Here is a 16617-nt window from a genome sequence, read left to right as displayed (position 1 = left end):
TCTCTGTTTTTCTTGGGTAAAGTGGATTGTGAACACAGAAGCATTAACAGCAGGAGTCCAATGAGGGTCACCTGCTCTCCTTTCTCCTTTAGTAACACCTCCATCCCTCCACCATCATCCAACTGGGAACCCCAGCTGAACCAGGATTAAACATCTTTCAACAGTTCACTGACTCCCTCTACAGAGACTTCTCCCTACCATGCTTCCTCAAGAACTTTACTTCCTCAGGAACTCAGCTTCCTGGCCACCACAAAGCATACTGAGTAACAGGGTTTGGACAGCAGGAAAACAATCTTAGCCAAGCCCATTGCAGATTGGACCTGTTTACACATTCCTACAAAGGGTGAGAGAGATATTATCAGTCATCTGTCATAACAGTAACAAAAAGGAGGTAGTATTATAGCTTCCACTACTACTAAGAGTTTTTCCATGTTTCAAGTTTGCAATACTAACTTGAAAGTAAGAAACAAAACAAAAGAAAACAAAACAAAACAAAACAAAACAAAACAAAACAAAACAAAACACCAAAGAACTCTCTCCTACTTTGTTTTAGTTGAAGGGACTGTCGTGTGTAATTCTAAATTGTTTTATTTATTTACCTAACGTGTGTTTGCACATTTGTATTTTTACAAAATGCATGTCTGGTGTTTACACAACATTCATGTCTTGTGCTCTTAGAAACTAGAATAGGATGGCAAAATCCCCTGGATCTTGAATTAAAAATTGTTGTGAGCCATTATGTGGGTCCTAAGAACTAAACCTTGTTTCTGTACAAGAGCAACAAGTGTTCTTAATGTCTAAATCATCATTCTTTTTTTTCCATTTTTTATTAGGTATTTAGCTCATTTACATTTCCAATGCTATACCAAAATCCCCCATACCCACCCACCCCCACTCCCCTACCCACCCACTCCCCCTTTTTGGCCCTTGCATTTCCCTGTACTGGAGCATATAAAGTTTGCAAGTCCAATGGGCCTCTCTTTGCAGTGATGGCCGACTAGGCCATCTTTTGATATATATGCAGCTAGAGTCAAGAGCTCCGGGGTACTGGTTAGTTCATAATGTTGTTCCACAAATAGGGTTGCAGATCCCTTTAGCTCCTTGGCTACTCTCTCTAGCTCCTCCATTGGGAGCCCTGTGATCCATCCATTAGCTGACTGTGAGCATCCACATCTGTGTTTGCTAGGCCATGGCATAGTCTCACAAGAGACAGCTACCTCTGGGTCCTTTCAATAATATCTTGCTAGTGTATGCAATGGTGTCAGCGTTTGGATGCTGATTATGGGGTGGATCTCTGGATATGGCAGTCTCTATATGGTCCATCCTTTCGTCTCAGCTCCAAACTTTGTCTCTGTAACTCCTTCCATGGGTGTTTTGTTCCCAATTCTAAGGAGGGGCATAGTGTCCACACTTCAGTCTTCATTTTTCTTGAGTTTCATGAATTTAGGAAACTGTATCTTATATCATGGGTGTCCTACGTTTTGGGCTAATATCCACTTATCAGTGAGTACATATTGTGTGAGTTCCTTTGTGAATGTGTTACCTCACTCAGAATGATGCCCTCCAGGTCCATCCATTTGGCTAGGAATTTCATAAATTCATCCTTTTTAATAGCTGAGTAGTACTCCATTGTGTAGATGTACCACATTTTCTGTATCCATTCCTCTATTGAGGGGCATCTGGCTTCTTTCCAGCTTCTGGCTATTATAAATAAGACTGCTATGAACATAGTGTAGCATGTGTCCTTCTTACAAGTTAGGGCATCTTCTGGATATATGCCCAGGTCCTCCATTGTTGGTGGGATTTCAGGCTTGTACAACCACTCTGGAAATCAGTCTGGCGGTTCCTAAGTCATCTTTCATTCCCTGCCCTGTGTGTGTGTTTTAAAGTATGTTGGATCATTTCTCTCGATAGATGTTTAATTTTACTATACAGTGGAGATAATAAAAATATGACACTTTCTTAATATTTTCTATTTCCAAAAAAGAAATAAAAACATCATAATTTGAATAGATTGTGTAAATCGTAAAAAGAGTTTCAGCAAAAAAACGATGTGTATACATTTCAGTGTATGTGTGCATAAGGAGGTCAGAAATAGACAACTATTTTATCCTAAATTATATTCCAACTATTTTTTTTTATGAGACAGGGTTTCTCTGTATAGATCTGTTTGTCCTGGAACTCACCCTTTATAACAGGGTGGCCACAAACTCAGAAATTTCCCTTCTTTTTCCTCAAAACTGCAGGTATTAAGGCATGTGCCACCACTGTCTGACACAACTTAAAAGTTGAGACAGGATATCTCTGAATCTGCAGCTCACAAAAACCACTAGGCTGGCTAGCCAGCCATCTGTCTCCACCTACTCAGCACTGGCCTGCAGAATGTACTTTTAACGTGGATTCTAGACCCCCATCTTAATTCCATATAGTTTCACAGAAAGAAATTTACCAAAATAACCATCTCTCTAGGCCCCCTGTGAGATTTGTTCTGCTGTAGTCACTACCATTAGTATTATTTTTTTTCTATTGCTCTAATCATACCTAAGTTTAGGCTCCTAAAGTGTTTAATGCTGGTTTTGTTTGTTTCCTTACAATAGAAAATTGGTTTTCTTGCTCAGTTTACATTATACAGTTAATTAAGTAAACTTTTCAGACTCATATTTCATTTGTGAGACTTGTTGCTGTGTTTTGTTTGCTTGTTAGGTAGGTTTTTTTTTTTTTTCGTTTTTTGTTTTTTTTTTTTTGTTTTTTTTTAATTTGGTGGGTTTGTTGAATTTTTTGTTTGCTTGATTATTTGGTTGCTTTTTGTTTTTTTAATTTTGTTTTTTTTTGTTTGTTTGTATTATTTTTTTGTTTTGTTTTGTTTTGTTTTGTTTTTGATTTTTCCACAACTGAAGATGAAACTCAAAACTGTTACTTGGTGCTTTACCACTGAGCTACATCTCCAGGTAAACATTAGTTCTAAATGTTGGGTACAAAGTCATCTGTATGTGTTTTAAGGAAAACTATGATTTCTGTGAAACCTAAAATTATTCCCTTATGCTATAGGGTCTATAGAGATGTAATGCCCTCTTCTGGCCTCTTCAAAAAAGTCAAATATCTCCAAAAACACAAGAGGTTTTATTATCAGCAAGCTGAGAATGAAGTCCCTCCACCATGCAGGGCAGAGGATTTTGACCCTGATCAGTGAAAGTAGAGGGCTTTTAACAGCTAGCTGAGGAATTGGGAGGAGTTGGGAGGAGAGTTGGTAGAAGTTGGGAAGAGTTGGGAGGTGTTAGGAGGAGAGTTCTTTTCTTCTGGGTGTCCTTGCTGAAATTTACAGAGCAGGAGTGGGGAGTGAGATTTTTCTGAATTTTTATCTTATTGTCCTTGGCACAGGAAGGGAGGCATCTCTGGTTGTAAAGTATAGAAACAAAAAGCCTTTTTGCTGGCTATAGAGAAAAAGAGGTTCTTTCTGGCTGTATTTTCAGAGATCAGGGAAAACAAGCTTGGGGAACATCTAGAGGCTTTACCTTCCTGGGAGAAACACTTTAAGTTGGGGTCACACATTCCCCACTCCTTCTAGTATAGAGTTCTTATCTTAGAAGTGGGAAAATTAAACCTCTGGCCCAGTTGTCAAATAAGGCCAACATGAGTTTGCATCTTTAGGATTTGTAACATTGAAAGCCCCAGAAGCCCCGCAAATGAGACTAGAGAGTCTCTTGTTAGTGGTAGCAGGGAGAGAGGAGGTTCCTCTGCAGTTTCTTCAGAGTGTGAGCAGGGCCAGGCTAGTAGACCTCGGTATGGTCAGGATGGGTAACCAGGCACATGCTGGAGGAGCAGCTGGACTTGTATCTGGGATCAAGGTTCCTGGAACAATGATGCCAGACCAGGACAGGGTCCCCTATTTGACTCTTATGTGTCACTGTGGTCAGTTCCTGGTTCGTTCCTTTTTTTTTTTCAGCAATTTCGAGGTGTCCTTTCCAACCAGTTCTAAGGCCTTCAAGGGAGCTAGAAGGGTTTGGGAAAAAAGGAACATCAGGGTCACACATTCTCCCTGCTTCTGTTAAGGGGGGCAGTCCCCCATGGTGAAGTTCAAAGGGTGTAAGTTTAAATTTTCCTTGGATGTTCTGTACTTGGAACAAAGTGAAGGGAAGGAGAGTTGTCCAATCTTTTCTTCAGTCTCTAAAGCCAATTTATTCAAGGTTTATTTTCATGATCTATTCATCTGCTATTCCTGTCCTGAACTCTGGGGTCTATAAACACAATGTAACTTCTGATTGATCCACAATTGTCTGGGTAACTCTTGACTTACTTGGGTAATGAAGGAGGGGCCATTGTCTGAGGAAAGTACCTTAGGGATGCTGAATCTTGGAAAAATTTCCTCTAATATCTTCTTTACCATGATATTGGAGGTCTCTTTCTTAGTGGGGAGGGCTTTACTCAACCTGAAAAAGTGTCTATAAAAACTGATAGATATTTATTACTGTACTTGGCTGGTTTAACTTCAGTAAAATCTAATTTTCAGTATGCCTCTGGACAGTTACAGCTTAGCCACCTTCCAGGGGTGTTCTTGTTGTGTCCGGCATTGATGAGGACAAAGGCTTGGCATTTATTAGCACTATCTTGAGCAATGTCAGACATTTTTATAACATAGTAGTTTGAGCTCTTAACAATTTCTTTGAGCTTCTTATTTCCCAAATGTGTGAGCCTGTGCAGACTGGCTACATATTGTTGCCCTTTTCTAGTGGGCAGATAATATCAACCATCTTGGGTCTTAGCTACTTTCTGAGGAGTGTACCCACATATCTCAGGTATTTTGCGGATTAGTTCCTGATCTTCTGAGTTTATTCAAAGTCTGTGTCTATGAGTTTATAATGGTCTTTAATTTGTTTATTTTTCTCTTTGAGCCACCTGTTTTTCAGCGAGGTAAGCCATCTGATTTCCTTTCCCTCTGGCATCAAGGCATTTCTGGTGACCAGGACAATGTATGGTGTCTAGTTTTGTTGTTGTTGTTGTTGTTGTTGTTTTGTTTGTTTTGTTTTTGTTTTTTTGTTGTTGTTTTATTTTGTTTCATTTTGTTTTTTGCTTTGTTCTTGTTTTGTTTTGATGTGTTTTGTTTTTTTTTTGTTTTTGTTTTTGTTTTTTTAATTTACTTTCAAGTTTTGGCTTCTAAATAGCTCAAAATTTTTTTTATTATTAATATCTTTCCCAGCAGAAGTGAGTAGCCCCCGTTGCCTATAGATTGTCCCACATATGTGAGTAGTGGTGAAAACTTACCTGCTGTCTGTGTAGATATTGTTGTTTTTCACTTTGGCCAGGTACAAAGCTTGTGTGAGTGCAATTAGCTCTGCTCTCTGGGTTATTGTCCCTTCAGGCAAGGTGCTGGTGCAGATGGTTTGTTTTCCATTGCCCAGTGCTGCCCCTGCCTTTTGCTTACCTTTAACGAAAAACCTGCTATCATCCGTGCACCAGTTGGTGCAGTCTGGCCATGGCTGATCAGTGAGGTCTTTCTTAGTTCCGGTTTCTTCTGCCAGGATGCACATACACTGGTGCTCTGGTAGGGATTTGTAAGCTTCTGACAGCAAGGTGGCAGAATTCAGGATAGCAGGGTGTACAAACTGCACTCTCTCAGTCAGTAAGAGGTTCTGTTAATGGGTCATGTGAGATTTAGGCATCCAGCGATCAGGCGGTGGTCTAATGATGATTTCTAAGGCATGGGTCTACCACTATCATTCGTTGACCTAGAATCAGTTTATCAGCATCTTTGAGAAGTAGGGCCAAAGCATCGATAGCTTTTAAGCACAATGGCCATCCACTGGACACTGGGTCTAGTTTTTTTGTTTGTTTGTTTGTTTGTTTGTTTTTTGGTTTTTGTTCTTTGTTTTTTTTGTTTGTTTCTTTGTTTGTTTGTTTGTTTGTTTTTACCAGTATTCCACAGGTTATTTTTATGGCCCCAGAGCTTAGATCAGAACCCCACTTTCTTTTCCTGCTCATTCCTCTATATAGAGTGACAGGCTTAGTCATGTCTTGCAGGGCTAGGGCTGGTGCACTAAGCAAGGGCTTTTTAATCTCTTTAAAGGCCTACTGGTGTATGGGGGTCCATAAGAAAGTTCCAGTCTCTTTAGTAAAGTGTTAGAGTGTGGCTGCCAGAGTCGCAAAGCTTGGAATCTAGAGTCTACAAAAACCAGGAATTCCAACAAATTCTCTCACCTGCTTTAAGGATGTTGGGATGGGGATTTGAGTTACAGTCTTTTTCCAAGCTTCTGTCAGCCACCATTTCCTTTCCCTGAGACTATAACCCAAATAGGTTACTTCTGTCTGGCAATTCTGGGCTTTCTTAGCAGATGCCTTGTATCCCAACTCCCTCAATTCTGCCATTAATTTTTCAGTTCCCAGTCTGCACCATTTTTCGGTGGTGGCAGCAAGAAGCAGGTCATAAACATAATGAAGAAGAAAAACTTGGGGGATTTCTGACCTGAACAGTGCCAAGTCCGAGTGGAAGGCTTCATCAAAGAGAATAGGAGAGTTCTTGAATTTTTGAGGTAAATGTCTCAAAGTTAGTTCGTCCAGCCTATCCCTAATCTGGGTCTCTCCACTTGAAAGCAAAGATTACCTGACTCATGGGATGTAGTTTTAGGCAGAAAAATGTGTCCTTCAGGTGCAGGACTATATAACAATGTCTGTCAGGGTGGAGAGAACTAAGTAGATTGTAGGAGTTAGGGACAGTAGGATGAATATTTCATACTCTTTCGTTTACTTTTATTAAGTCTTGTACTGGAGATAAACATTAGTGCCTGGCTTTTTAACTGGTAGTAATGGAGTATTCCAGGGAGATTGACAAGGGACCAAAACACCTAGTTCTATGAGCCTTTGAATGTGAGGTCTGATGCCGACTTGGGCCTCTCTGCTCATGGGGTATTGTTGTACCCCAATAGAAGTCGCACCAGTTTTCAGCTTCACAATGATGGGGGGCACCCTGTTTGCCTCTCCCATACCTTCCATCTCTGCCCAGGCGTGAAGATAATCTCTCTAACCAGGTCCATTCTAGAACTTTTCTCAATGTGGCTTGAGGCTCATATAATCTATATACTTCTTCTAATTTTGAAACTAAAATTATAGAGAGAGGGGCTTATCAATAGATTGAATTTCCTTCCAAAGAGAAGTTTATTTGGGCTTTTAATGTGATAGTAAATCTCTTCCCAACAATGGGGTTGACATTCAAGAATGTTGAGGAAGGAATGAGTTACTTGGCTTCTTTTTAAATTAACTTTCTTATCAGTGGTCCAAGAGTATGGTTTCTGATCAGTAGCCATGATTACTACGATTTTTGTTTTGTTTTGTTTTGTTTGGAGACTGATTAGTGGATGGATCCCTGCATATGGCAATCTCTAGATGGTCCATCCTTTTGTCTAAGCTCAAAACTTTGTCTCTGTAACTCCTTCCATGGGTATTTTGTTTCCAATTCTAAGAAGGGAAAAGTGTCCACAGTTTGGGTTTCATTCTTCTTGAGTTTCATCTGTTTGGCAAATTGTATCTTATATCTTGTGGGTATTCTAGGTTTCAGCGCTAATATCCACTTATTAGTGAGTACATATCATTACCATTCTTTTGTGATTGAGTTACCTCACTCAGGATGATGCTCTCCAGGTCCAACCATTTGCCTATAAATTTCATAAACTCATTCTTTTTAATAGCTGTACTATTAGTAGTAGAACTCCATTGTGTAAATGTACCACAATTTTGTAACCATTTTCTGTTGACATGCATCTGGATTCTTTCCAGCTATTGGCTATTATAAATAAGGCCGCTATGAACATAGTGGAGCATGTGTCTTACTAGTTGGAACAGCTTCTGCAGATATGCCCAGGAGAGGTATTGTGGGATCCTATGGTAGTACAATGTCCAATTTTCTGAAGAACCGCCAGACTTATTTCCAGAGTTAATTTAAAACTTGCAATTCCACCAACAATGGAGGAGTTTTCTGCTTTCTCCACATCCTTGTCAGCATCTGCAGTCATCTGAATATTTGATCTTAGCTATTCTGACTGGTGTGAGATGGAATCTCAGGGTTGTTTTGATTTACATTTCACTGCTGATTAAGGATGGTGAACATTGTTTCAGGTGCTTCTTAGCCATTCGGTATTCCTCAGGTGAGAATTCTTTCTTTAGCTCTGAGGCCCGTTTTTTATTTGATTTTCTGGAGTCAACCTTCTTGAGTTCTTTATATATATTTGATATTAGTGCCCTATCTGATTTAGGATAGTGAAAGATCCTTTCACAATCTTTTGGTGACTTTTTTGTCTTATTGAAGGTGTCTTTTGCCTTACAAAAGATTTGCAGCTTTATGAGGTCCCATTTGTCAATTCTAAATCTTACAATACAAGCCATTTTTCTTCTATTCAGGAATTTTTCCCCTGTTCCCATATCTTTGAGGCTTTTCCCCACTTTCTCCTCTACAAGTTTCAGTGTCTCTGATTTTATGTGGAGCTCCTTGATCCACTTCTATTTGACCTTAGTACAAGGAGATAGGAATGGATTGATTCACATTCTTCTACATGATAACCACCAATTGTGCCAGCACTATTTGTTTAAAATGCAGTCTTTTTTACACTGGATGGTTTTAGCTCCCTTGTAGATGATCAATTGACAATAGGTGTGTGGGTTCATTTCTGGGTCTTCAATTCTATTCCATTGGTCTACTTCTCTGTCACTATATCAGTACCATGCAGTTTTTATCACAATTGCTCTGTAGTAAAGCTTTGGGTCAGGCATGGTGTTTGCACCAGAGGTTCTTTTATCCATGAGAAGATTTTTTGCTATCCTAGGTTTTGTTTATTCCCAATGTATTTGCAGATTGCCCTTTCTAATTCATTGAAGAATTGAGTTGGAATTTTAATGGAGAGTTTATTGAATCTGTAGATTTCTTTTGGCAAGATGGTCATTTTTACAATGTTGATACTGCCAATCCATGATAATGGATGATCTTTCCATCTTCTGAGATCTTCTTTAATTTCTTTCTTCAGAGACTTGAAGTTGTTATCATACAGATCTTCCACTTCCTTAGTTAGAATCACGCCAAAGTATGTTATATTATTTGTGACTATTGAGAAGGGTGATGGTTCTCTAATTTCCTTCTCAGCCTGTTTGTTCTTTGTGAAGAGAAAGGCCATTGACATGTTTGGTTACTTTTATATTCAGCTAATTCACCGACGTTGTTTTTCAAGTTTAGGTGTTCTGTGGTGGAATTTTTAGGTTCACTTATATATACTATCATATCATCTGCAAAAAGTGATATTTTGAATTCTTCTTTTCCAATTTGTATCCCCCTGGTCTCCTTTCATTGTCAAATTGCTCTGCCTAGGACTTCAAGAACAATGTTGAATAGGTAGGGAGAAAGTGGGCAGCCTTGTCTAGTCACTGATTTTAGTGGGATTGCTTCCAGCTTCATACCATTACATTTGATGTTGGGTACTGATTTACTGTAAATTGCTTTTATCCTGTTATGCCTTGAATTCCTGATCCTTCCAAGACTTTTATCATGAATGGGTTTTGGATATACTTAAATGATTTCTTTGCATCTAATGAGAAGATCATGTGGTTTTGTCTTTGAGTTTGTTTATATAATGGATTATGTTGATGGATTGCCATATATTAAACCATCCCTGTATACCTGGTATAAAACCTACTTGGTAAGGTTGAATGAAATTTTTAATGTGTTCTTGGATATGATTAGGGATAATTTTACTGAGTATTTTTGTTTCGATATTCATAAGGGCCACTGTTCTGAAGTTCTTTATCTTTGTTGGATCTTTCTGTGGTTTAGGTATCAGAGGAATTGTGTCTTCATAGAATGAGTTGGTTAGAGTACCTTTTATTGCTATTTTGTGGAATTATTTGTGCAGAACTGGAATTAGATATTCTTTGAAGGTCTGATAGAACTCTGCATTAAACCCATCTGTTCCTGGGCCTTTTTTTTTTTTTTTTTTTTTTTTTTTTTGGTTGGGAGACTATTAATGCCTGCTTCTATTTCTTTAGGGTATATGGGACTGTTTAGATAGTTAACTTGATCCTGTTTTAACTTTGTTACCTGGTATCTGTCTAGAAATTTGTCCATTTTGTCCAGGTTATCCTGTTCTGTTGAGTATAGTGTGTTATAGAAGGATCAGATTGTATTTTGGATTTCTTCAGGATCTGTTTTTAATGTCTCCCTTTTCAATTCTGATTTTGTTAATTAGGATGCTGTCTCTGTGCCTTAAGGGATGCTAGCTAAGGGTTTATCTATCTTGTTGATTTTCTCAAAAAACCAGCTCCTCTTTGGTTGATTCTTTAAGTAGTTCCTCTTGTTTCCACTTGGTTAATTTCACCCCTGAGTTTGATTATTTCCTTCCATCTACTCCTCTTGAGTGAATTTGCTTCCTTTATTTTGGAGATTTTTCATGTATTCTCAAGCTGCTTGTATGTGCTCTCTCTGGTTTCTTTTTTGAGGTACTCAAATCTATGAGTTTCCCTCTTAGTAATGATTTCATTGAGTCTCATAAGTTAGGGAATGTTGTGGTTTTATTTTCATTAAACTCTAAAATGTCTTTAATTTCCTTCTATATCCCTTCCTTGACCAAGGTATCACTGAAAAGACTGTTGTTCATTTTCAACGTAAGTGTTGGCTTTCCATTATTTATGTTGTTATTGAAGATGAATCATCCTAAGTCCTTGGTGGTCTGATAGGATGCTTTGGACAATTGCAATATTTTTTATCAGTTGAGGCCTGTTTTATGACCAATTATATGGTCGATTTTGGAGAAGGTACCATGATGTGCTGAGAAAAAGTTACATCCTTTTGTTTCAGGATAAAACATTCTGTAGATATCTATTAAGTCCATTTGTTTAATAACTTCTGTTAGTTTCACTGTGTCCCTATTTAGTTTCTGTTTCCACGATATGTCCATTGATAAAAGTGGTTTGTTCTGTAACTAGATTGATCAAATTGTAAAATGGTTTGTAAATTTACTTAAGGAAGGATTTTTATATTTAGGTTTTTTTTTTTAAATTTTAACTCATTAGGTCAAGAATTCAAAACATATCTAGACATAGCTCCATGGATGAATTTTTTTTAATTTATTAACTTTTTTGTTTAAGTGATTTACATACAAATAAAAATTTTTCCTCCAAAAAAAAAAAAAAGTGCATTGTTGAAGCCTCCCACTATTATTGTGTGAGCTGCAATGTGTGCTTTGAGCTTTCTTTAATGAATTGGATTGCCCTTGCATTTGGAGCATAGATATTCAGAATTTAGAGTTCCTCTTGGAAGATTGTAACTTTAATGAGTATGAAGTGTCCTTCTTTGTCTTTTTTGAAAACTTTAGGTTAAAAATCAATTTTAATCGATATTTAAATGGTTACTCCAGCTGATTTCTTCAGACCATTTGCTTGGAAAATTATTTTCCAGCCTTTCAATCTGAGATAGTGTCTGCCTTTTTCCCTGAGATGGGTTTCCTGTAAGCAGTAGACTATTGGGTCCTGTTTTTGTAGCCAGTCTGTCAGTCTATGTCTTTTTATTGGGGAACTGAATCCATTGATATTAAGAGATATTAAGGAAAAGTAATTGTTGCTTCCTATTATTTTTGTTGTTAGAGTTTGCATTCTGTTCTTGTGGATGTCTTCTTTTTGGTTTGTTGAGGGATTACTTTCTTGCTTTTTGTAGGGTGTGGTTTCTGTCCTTGTATTTTTTTTTCTGTTATTATACTTTGAAGGGTTGGATTCACGAAAAGTTAATGTGTGAATTTGTTTTTTATCGTGAAATACTTTGTTTCCTCCATCTATGGTAATTGAGAGTTTGGCTGGGTATAATAGCCTGGGCTTGCATTTGTGTTCACTTAGTATCTGTATAATATCTGTCCAGGATCTTCTGTCTTTCATAGTCTCTGGTGAAAAGTCTGGTGTAATTCTGATAGGCCTACCTTTATATGTTACCGACCTTTTTCCCTTACCCCTAGGTTTGGACTTCACATTGTGTCCTGGATTTCCTGGATGTTTGAGATAAGATCTTTTGCATTTTGTATTTTATTTGATTGTTGTTCCAATGTTCTCTATGGAATCTTCTGCACCTGACATTCTCTCTTCCATCTCTTGTATTCTGGTGCTGATACTCGCATCTATGATTCTAGATTTCTTCCCTAGGTATTCTATCTCCGGCGTTGCCTCAGTTTGGGGTTTCTTTATTGTGTCTAATTCACTTTTTAGGTCTTGGATGGTTTTATTCAATTCCATCACCTGTTTGGTCGTGTTTTCCTTCAATTCTTTAAGTTTTTTTTTTTTTTTGTGCTTCCTCTTAAGGTCTTCTACCTATTTAGCAGTTTTCGCCTGTATTCCTTTAAGTGAGTTATTAAAGTCCTTCTTGATGTCCTCTACCATCAACCTGAGATATGTTTTTAAATGTGGGACTACCTTTTCGGGTGTTTTGGCGTTTCCAGGACTGGGTGAGATGGGAGTGCTTTAATTCTGATGATGGTGAGTGGTCTTGGTTTCTGTTAGTAAGATTCTTATGTTTGCCCTCCATCATCTGGTAATCTCTAGAGTTAGTTGTTATAATTGTCTCTGGTTATATCTTGTTCCTCAGGTGATTATTTTAGCCTCTATCAGCAGACCTGGGAGACTAGTTTTCTCCTGAGTTTCAGTGTTCAGAGTACTCTCTGCAGGCAAGATCTCCTCTTGCAGGGAAGGGTCCCAGATACCTGAAATGCCCAAACCACAAAATACACTAAGGTCCTTAAAACAACAACAACAACAACAACAACAACAACAACAACAACAAAAAGAAAAAAACACTAAAATCACACAAGAAGCCTATAAACCAAAAAAACTGAAACTCTCTACAAAAAGCTCTACAAACTCTTTCAAAAACCCATAGAAATTTAAAAGAATTACACAGAAGCCAAAATGTACCTAATACTTCTCTTTCTTCCTTCCTTCCTTCCTTCCTTCCTTCCTTCCTTCCTTCCTTCCTTCCTTTTTTTTTTTCCTTTTTTGAGTTTTTAGAGACTGGATTTCTCTTTGTATCCCTGGCTGTTCTGGATCTCACTCTGTCGACAGGGTGGCCTCTAACTCAAAAATCCACTACCTCTGCCTCCCAATTGCTGGGATTATAGGCATGGGCCACGATTGCCTGGCAACCCTAAAATAATTAAATCCCAAATATAAAATCCTAAACTTTTTTTAAAAAAAAAACATCAAGAACAACAACAACAACAATAAAAAACTCTAAGAAATACAGTAAAATGCTAAAAAAAAAGTAAAGCCTAAATTAAACCCCAAACCATAAAAAACACTAAAAACCCTTTAAAAACCAAGAAAAAATACTGAAACTCCACCAGAAGCCTGAAAAACAAAAAAACTCTAAAACACTATTCTCAAAACCCTAAAATAACACTTTAAAAAGCCCAGTATTAAAAAAAAAACCCTCAAGATGCCCAAAATATCCATAAAGCACTTTTTTCTTCTTCCTTCTTTCCTTCCTTCCTTCCTTCCTTCCTTCCTTCCTTCCTTCCTTCCTTTCTTTCTTTCTTTCTTTCTTTCTTTCTTTCTTTCTTTCTCTCTTTTGAATTTTTGGAGATTGGGTTCCTCTGTGTATCCCTGGCTCTTCTGACTCTCACTTTGTGGATAAGGTTGTCCTCGAACTCACAAATCCAATTGCTCTAGATCTACCTCCCAATTGCTGGGATTAAAGGCATGGGCCACCATTGCCTGGCCACCCTAAAACTCTTAAACTTTAAAAATAAAACCTTAAAGTTAAATTTAAAAAAATCTCAAACACACACACACACACACACACACACACACACACACTACACACACACAGACACACACATATTCACACATACATACACTCACCAAAACAAACAAAAAAAAAAACTAAAAAAACATATAAAGCCTAAAAATATCCCAAAACCCTCAAAAACCCTAATATTCAAAAAAAAAAAAAAAAAAAAAACGGAAAAAAAACACTAAAAAAACACTAAAATACTGAAAACCAAAAAAAAAAAACCCTCTAGAACACTCTTCTTAAAACCATTAAGAAAAACACTGAAATTCTAAAAAAATTAAAAATATACAAGATCGCAAAACTGAACCAAATCTGTGTCTTTGTTTGTTCATTTTGTTTTGTTTTGTTTGTTTTTTTTTTTTTTGAGTTTTTGGAGATTGGGTTTCTCTGTGTTTCTCTGGCTGTCCTGGAGCTCACTTTGTAGACCAGCCTGGCCCCGAACTCAGAAATATACTACCTCTGCCTCCCAATTACTGGGATTAATTAATTAATTAATTACTGGCCACTACTTCCTGGCAACACTAAAATCCATGAACTTCAAAAACAAAACTTAAAAATTAAAGAAAAATACACTAAAAACCACACACAAACACACACACACACACACACACACACAAACACACACACACAAACTAAACCTAAAAAAAAGAAAGATAATATTCTAAAAAAAAACTTTAAAAAAAAAAACAAAACTCTAAAACACCTTAGAATCCTTAAAATTCAAAAAACCCTAAAAATACACTAAAATATTGAAAACCAAAAAAAAAAAAATCCCTCCAAAACACTCTTCTAAAAACTCTACAAAACTCGTATCAAAAACAATAAAATTAAAAACAAACAAACAAACAAAAAAACTCAAAACAAACAAATAAACAAAAAAAACACCACAGGAAGCCCAAAATGTCCATAAAGTAATTATTTTTCTTTCTTCCTTCCTTCCTTCCTTTCTTTCTTTCTTTCTTTCTTTCTTTCTTTCTTTCTTTCTTTCTTTCTTTCTTTCTTTCTTTCTTTTTTCTTTGTTTTTTTTGTTTTTTTTTTTGTTTTTGTTTTTTGTTTTTTGGTTTTTGGTTTTTGTTTTTTTTTGTGGTTTCTTTGATGACTGGGTTTCTCTGTGTATTCCTGGCTGTCCTGGAGCTCCCTCTGTAGACCAAGCTGGCCTTGAATTAAAAAAATCTTCCTGCCTCTGCCTCCCAAGTTCTGGGATTAAAGGCAAGGGCCATCATTGCCTGGAAACCCTAAAACAATTAAACTTCAAACATAAAATCCTAATTTTTTTTTTAAATCAAAATCAACAACAACAATTACAAAAAGACCCTAAGAAATACAGTAAAATGCTAAAAGGTAAAATAAAGCCTAAATTAAACACCAACACCATAAAATACACTAAGATCCTTAAAACAAACAAACAAGAAAAAACACTAAAAATACACAGGAAGCCTATAAACCAAAAAAAAAAAAAAAAAACAAAAAACAAAAAAACAAAACAAAACAAAAAAAAAAAAACAAAAATACCTCTAAAACACTCTTCTATAAACTCTACAAACCCTTCCAAAAACCCATAGACATCTAAAAATAATACACAAGAAGCCAAAATTACTCTAATACTTTTTTTTTTTGAGACTGTGTTTCTCTGTGTATCCCTGGTTGACCTGGAACTTCTTCTGTAGCTCAGACTGGCCTCAAACTCAAAAATCCACTACCTCTATCTCTCAATTGCTGGGATTTAAGGCAAGGGCCACTACTTCCTGGCAACCCTAAAACTCTTACATATCAAAAATAAAACCTTAAAATTTAATTTAAAAATTCTCAAACACATACACACACACACACACACACACACACAGACACATAAACACCAGGCATGGTGGAACACACCTTTTATCCTAGCCCTTGGGAGGCAGAGGATGACAGATTTCTTAGTTTGAGGCCAGCCTGGTCTACAGAGTGAATTCCAGGACAGCCAGAGCTATACAGAGAAACTCTGTATCGAAAAAAAAATAAATAAATCCAAAAACAAGTGAACAAAAAACTTAACCCAAACCAAAAAAAAAAAAAAAACAAAAAAAAAAAAAAAACCAAAAACAAACAAACAAACAAAAAAACCACCACCCCCCCAAAATACTAAAAAACAAAAATCCTAATAAAAAACTTTAAAGCCTAAAAAAAACCCAAACCCTGAAGAACCCTAATATCCTAAAAAAAACAGAAAAAAAAAAGAAAAAACAGAAAAAAACACTACAAATACACTAAAATACTGAAAACCAAAAACACCTCTAAAACACTCTTCTTAATACCCTAGAAAACTCTTAAGAAGAACACTAAAATTCTAAAAAATTAAGAATATAAAAGAATGTAAAAATGACCCCAAAGGTGGGCTTATTCTTGTTTTTTTTTTTTTGTTTTTTTGAGTTTTTGGAGACTGGATTTCCTGTATCTGTGGCTGTTCTGGAGCTCTGTCTGTAGACCAGGCTGGCCATTAACTCAAAAATCCTCCTACCTCTGCCTCCTAATTGCTGGAATTAAAGGCATGGTCCACCATTGCCTGGTAACCCAAAAACAATTAATTCCCCAATATAAAACTCTAATTGTTTTTTCAATGAAGAACAAAAACAAAAAACCCTAAGAAATACAGTAACATCCAAAAAAAAAAAAAAAAAGAAGAAATAAAGTAAAGCCTAAATTAAACCTCAAAACCCTAAAATACACTAAAATCCTTAAAAAACCAAGAAAAAACACTAAAAAATACACTAGAAGCCTGAAAAACACACAAACAAAACAAAAAACAAAAACAACAACAAAAAACTTCTAAAACACTCTTC

Source organism: Mus musculus, chromosome Y (genome assembly GCF_000001635.26).
Source record: "Mus musculus strain C57BL/6J chromosome Y, GRCm38.p6 C57BL/6J".
Classification (NCBI taxonomy): Eukaryota; Metazoa; Chordata; class Mammalia; order Rodentia; family Muridae; genus Mus; species Mus musculus.
Note: the sequence above shows the minus strand (reverse complement) of the source record.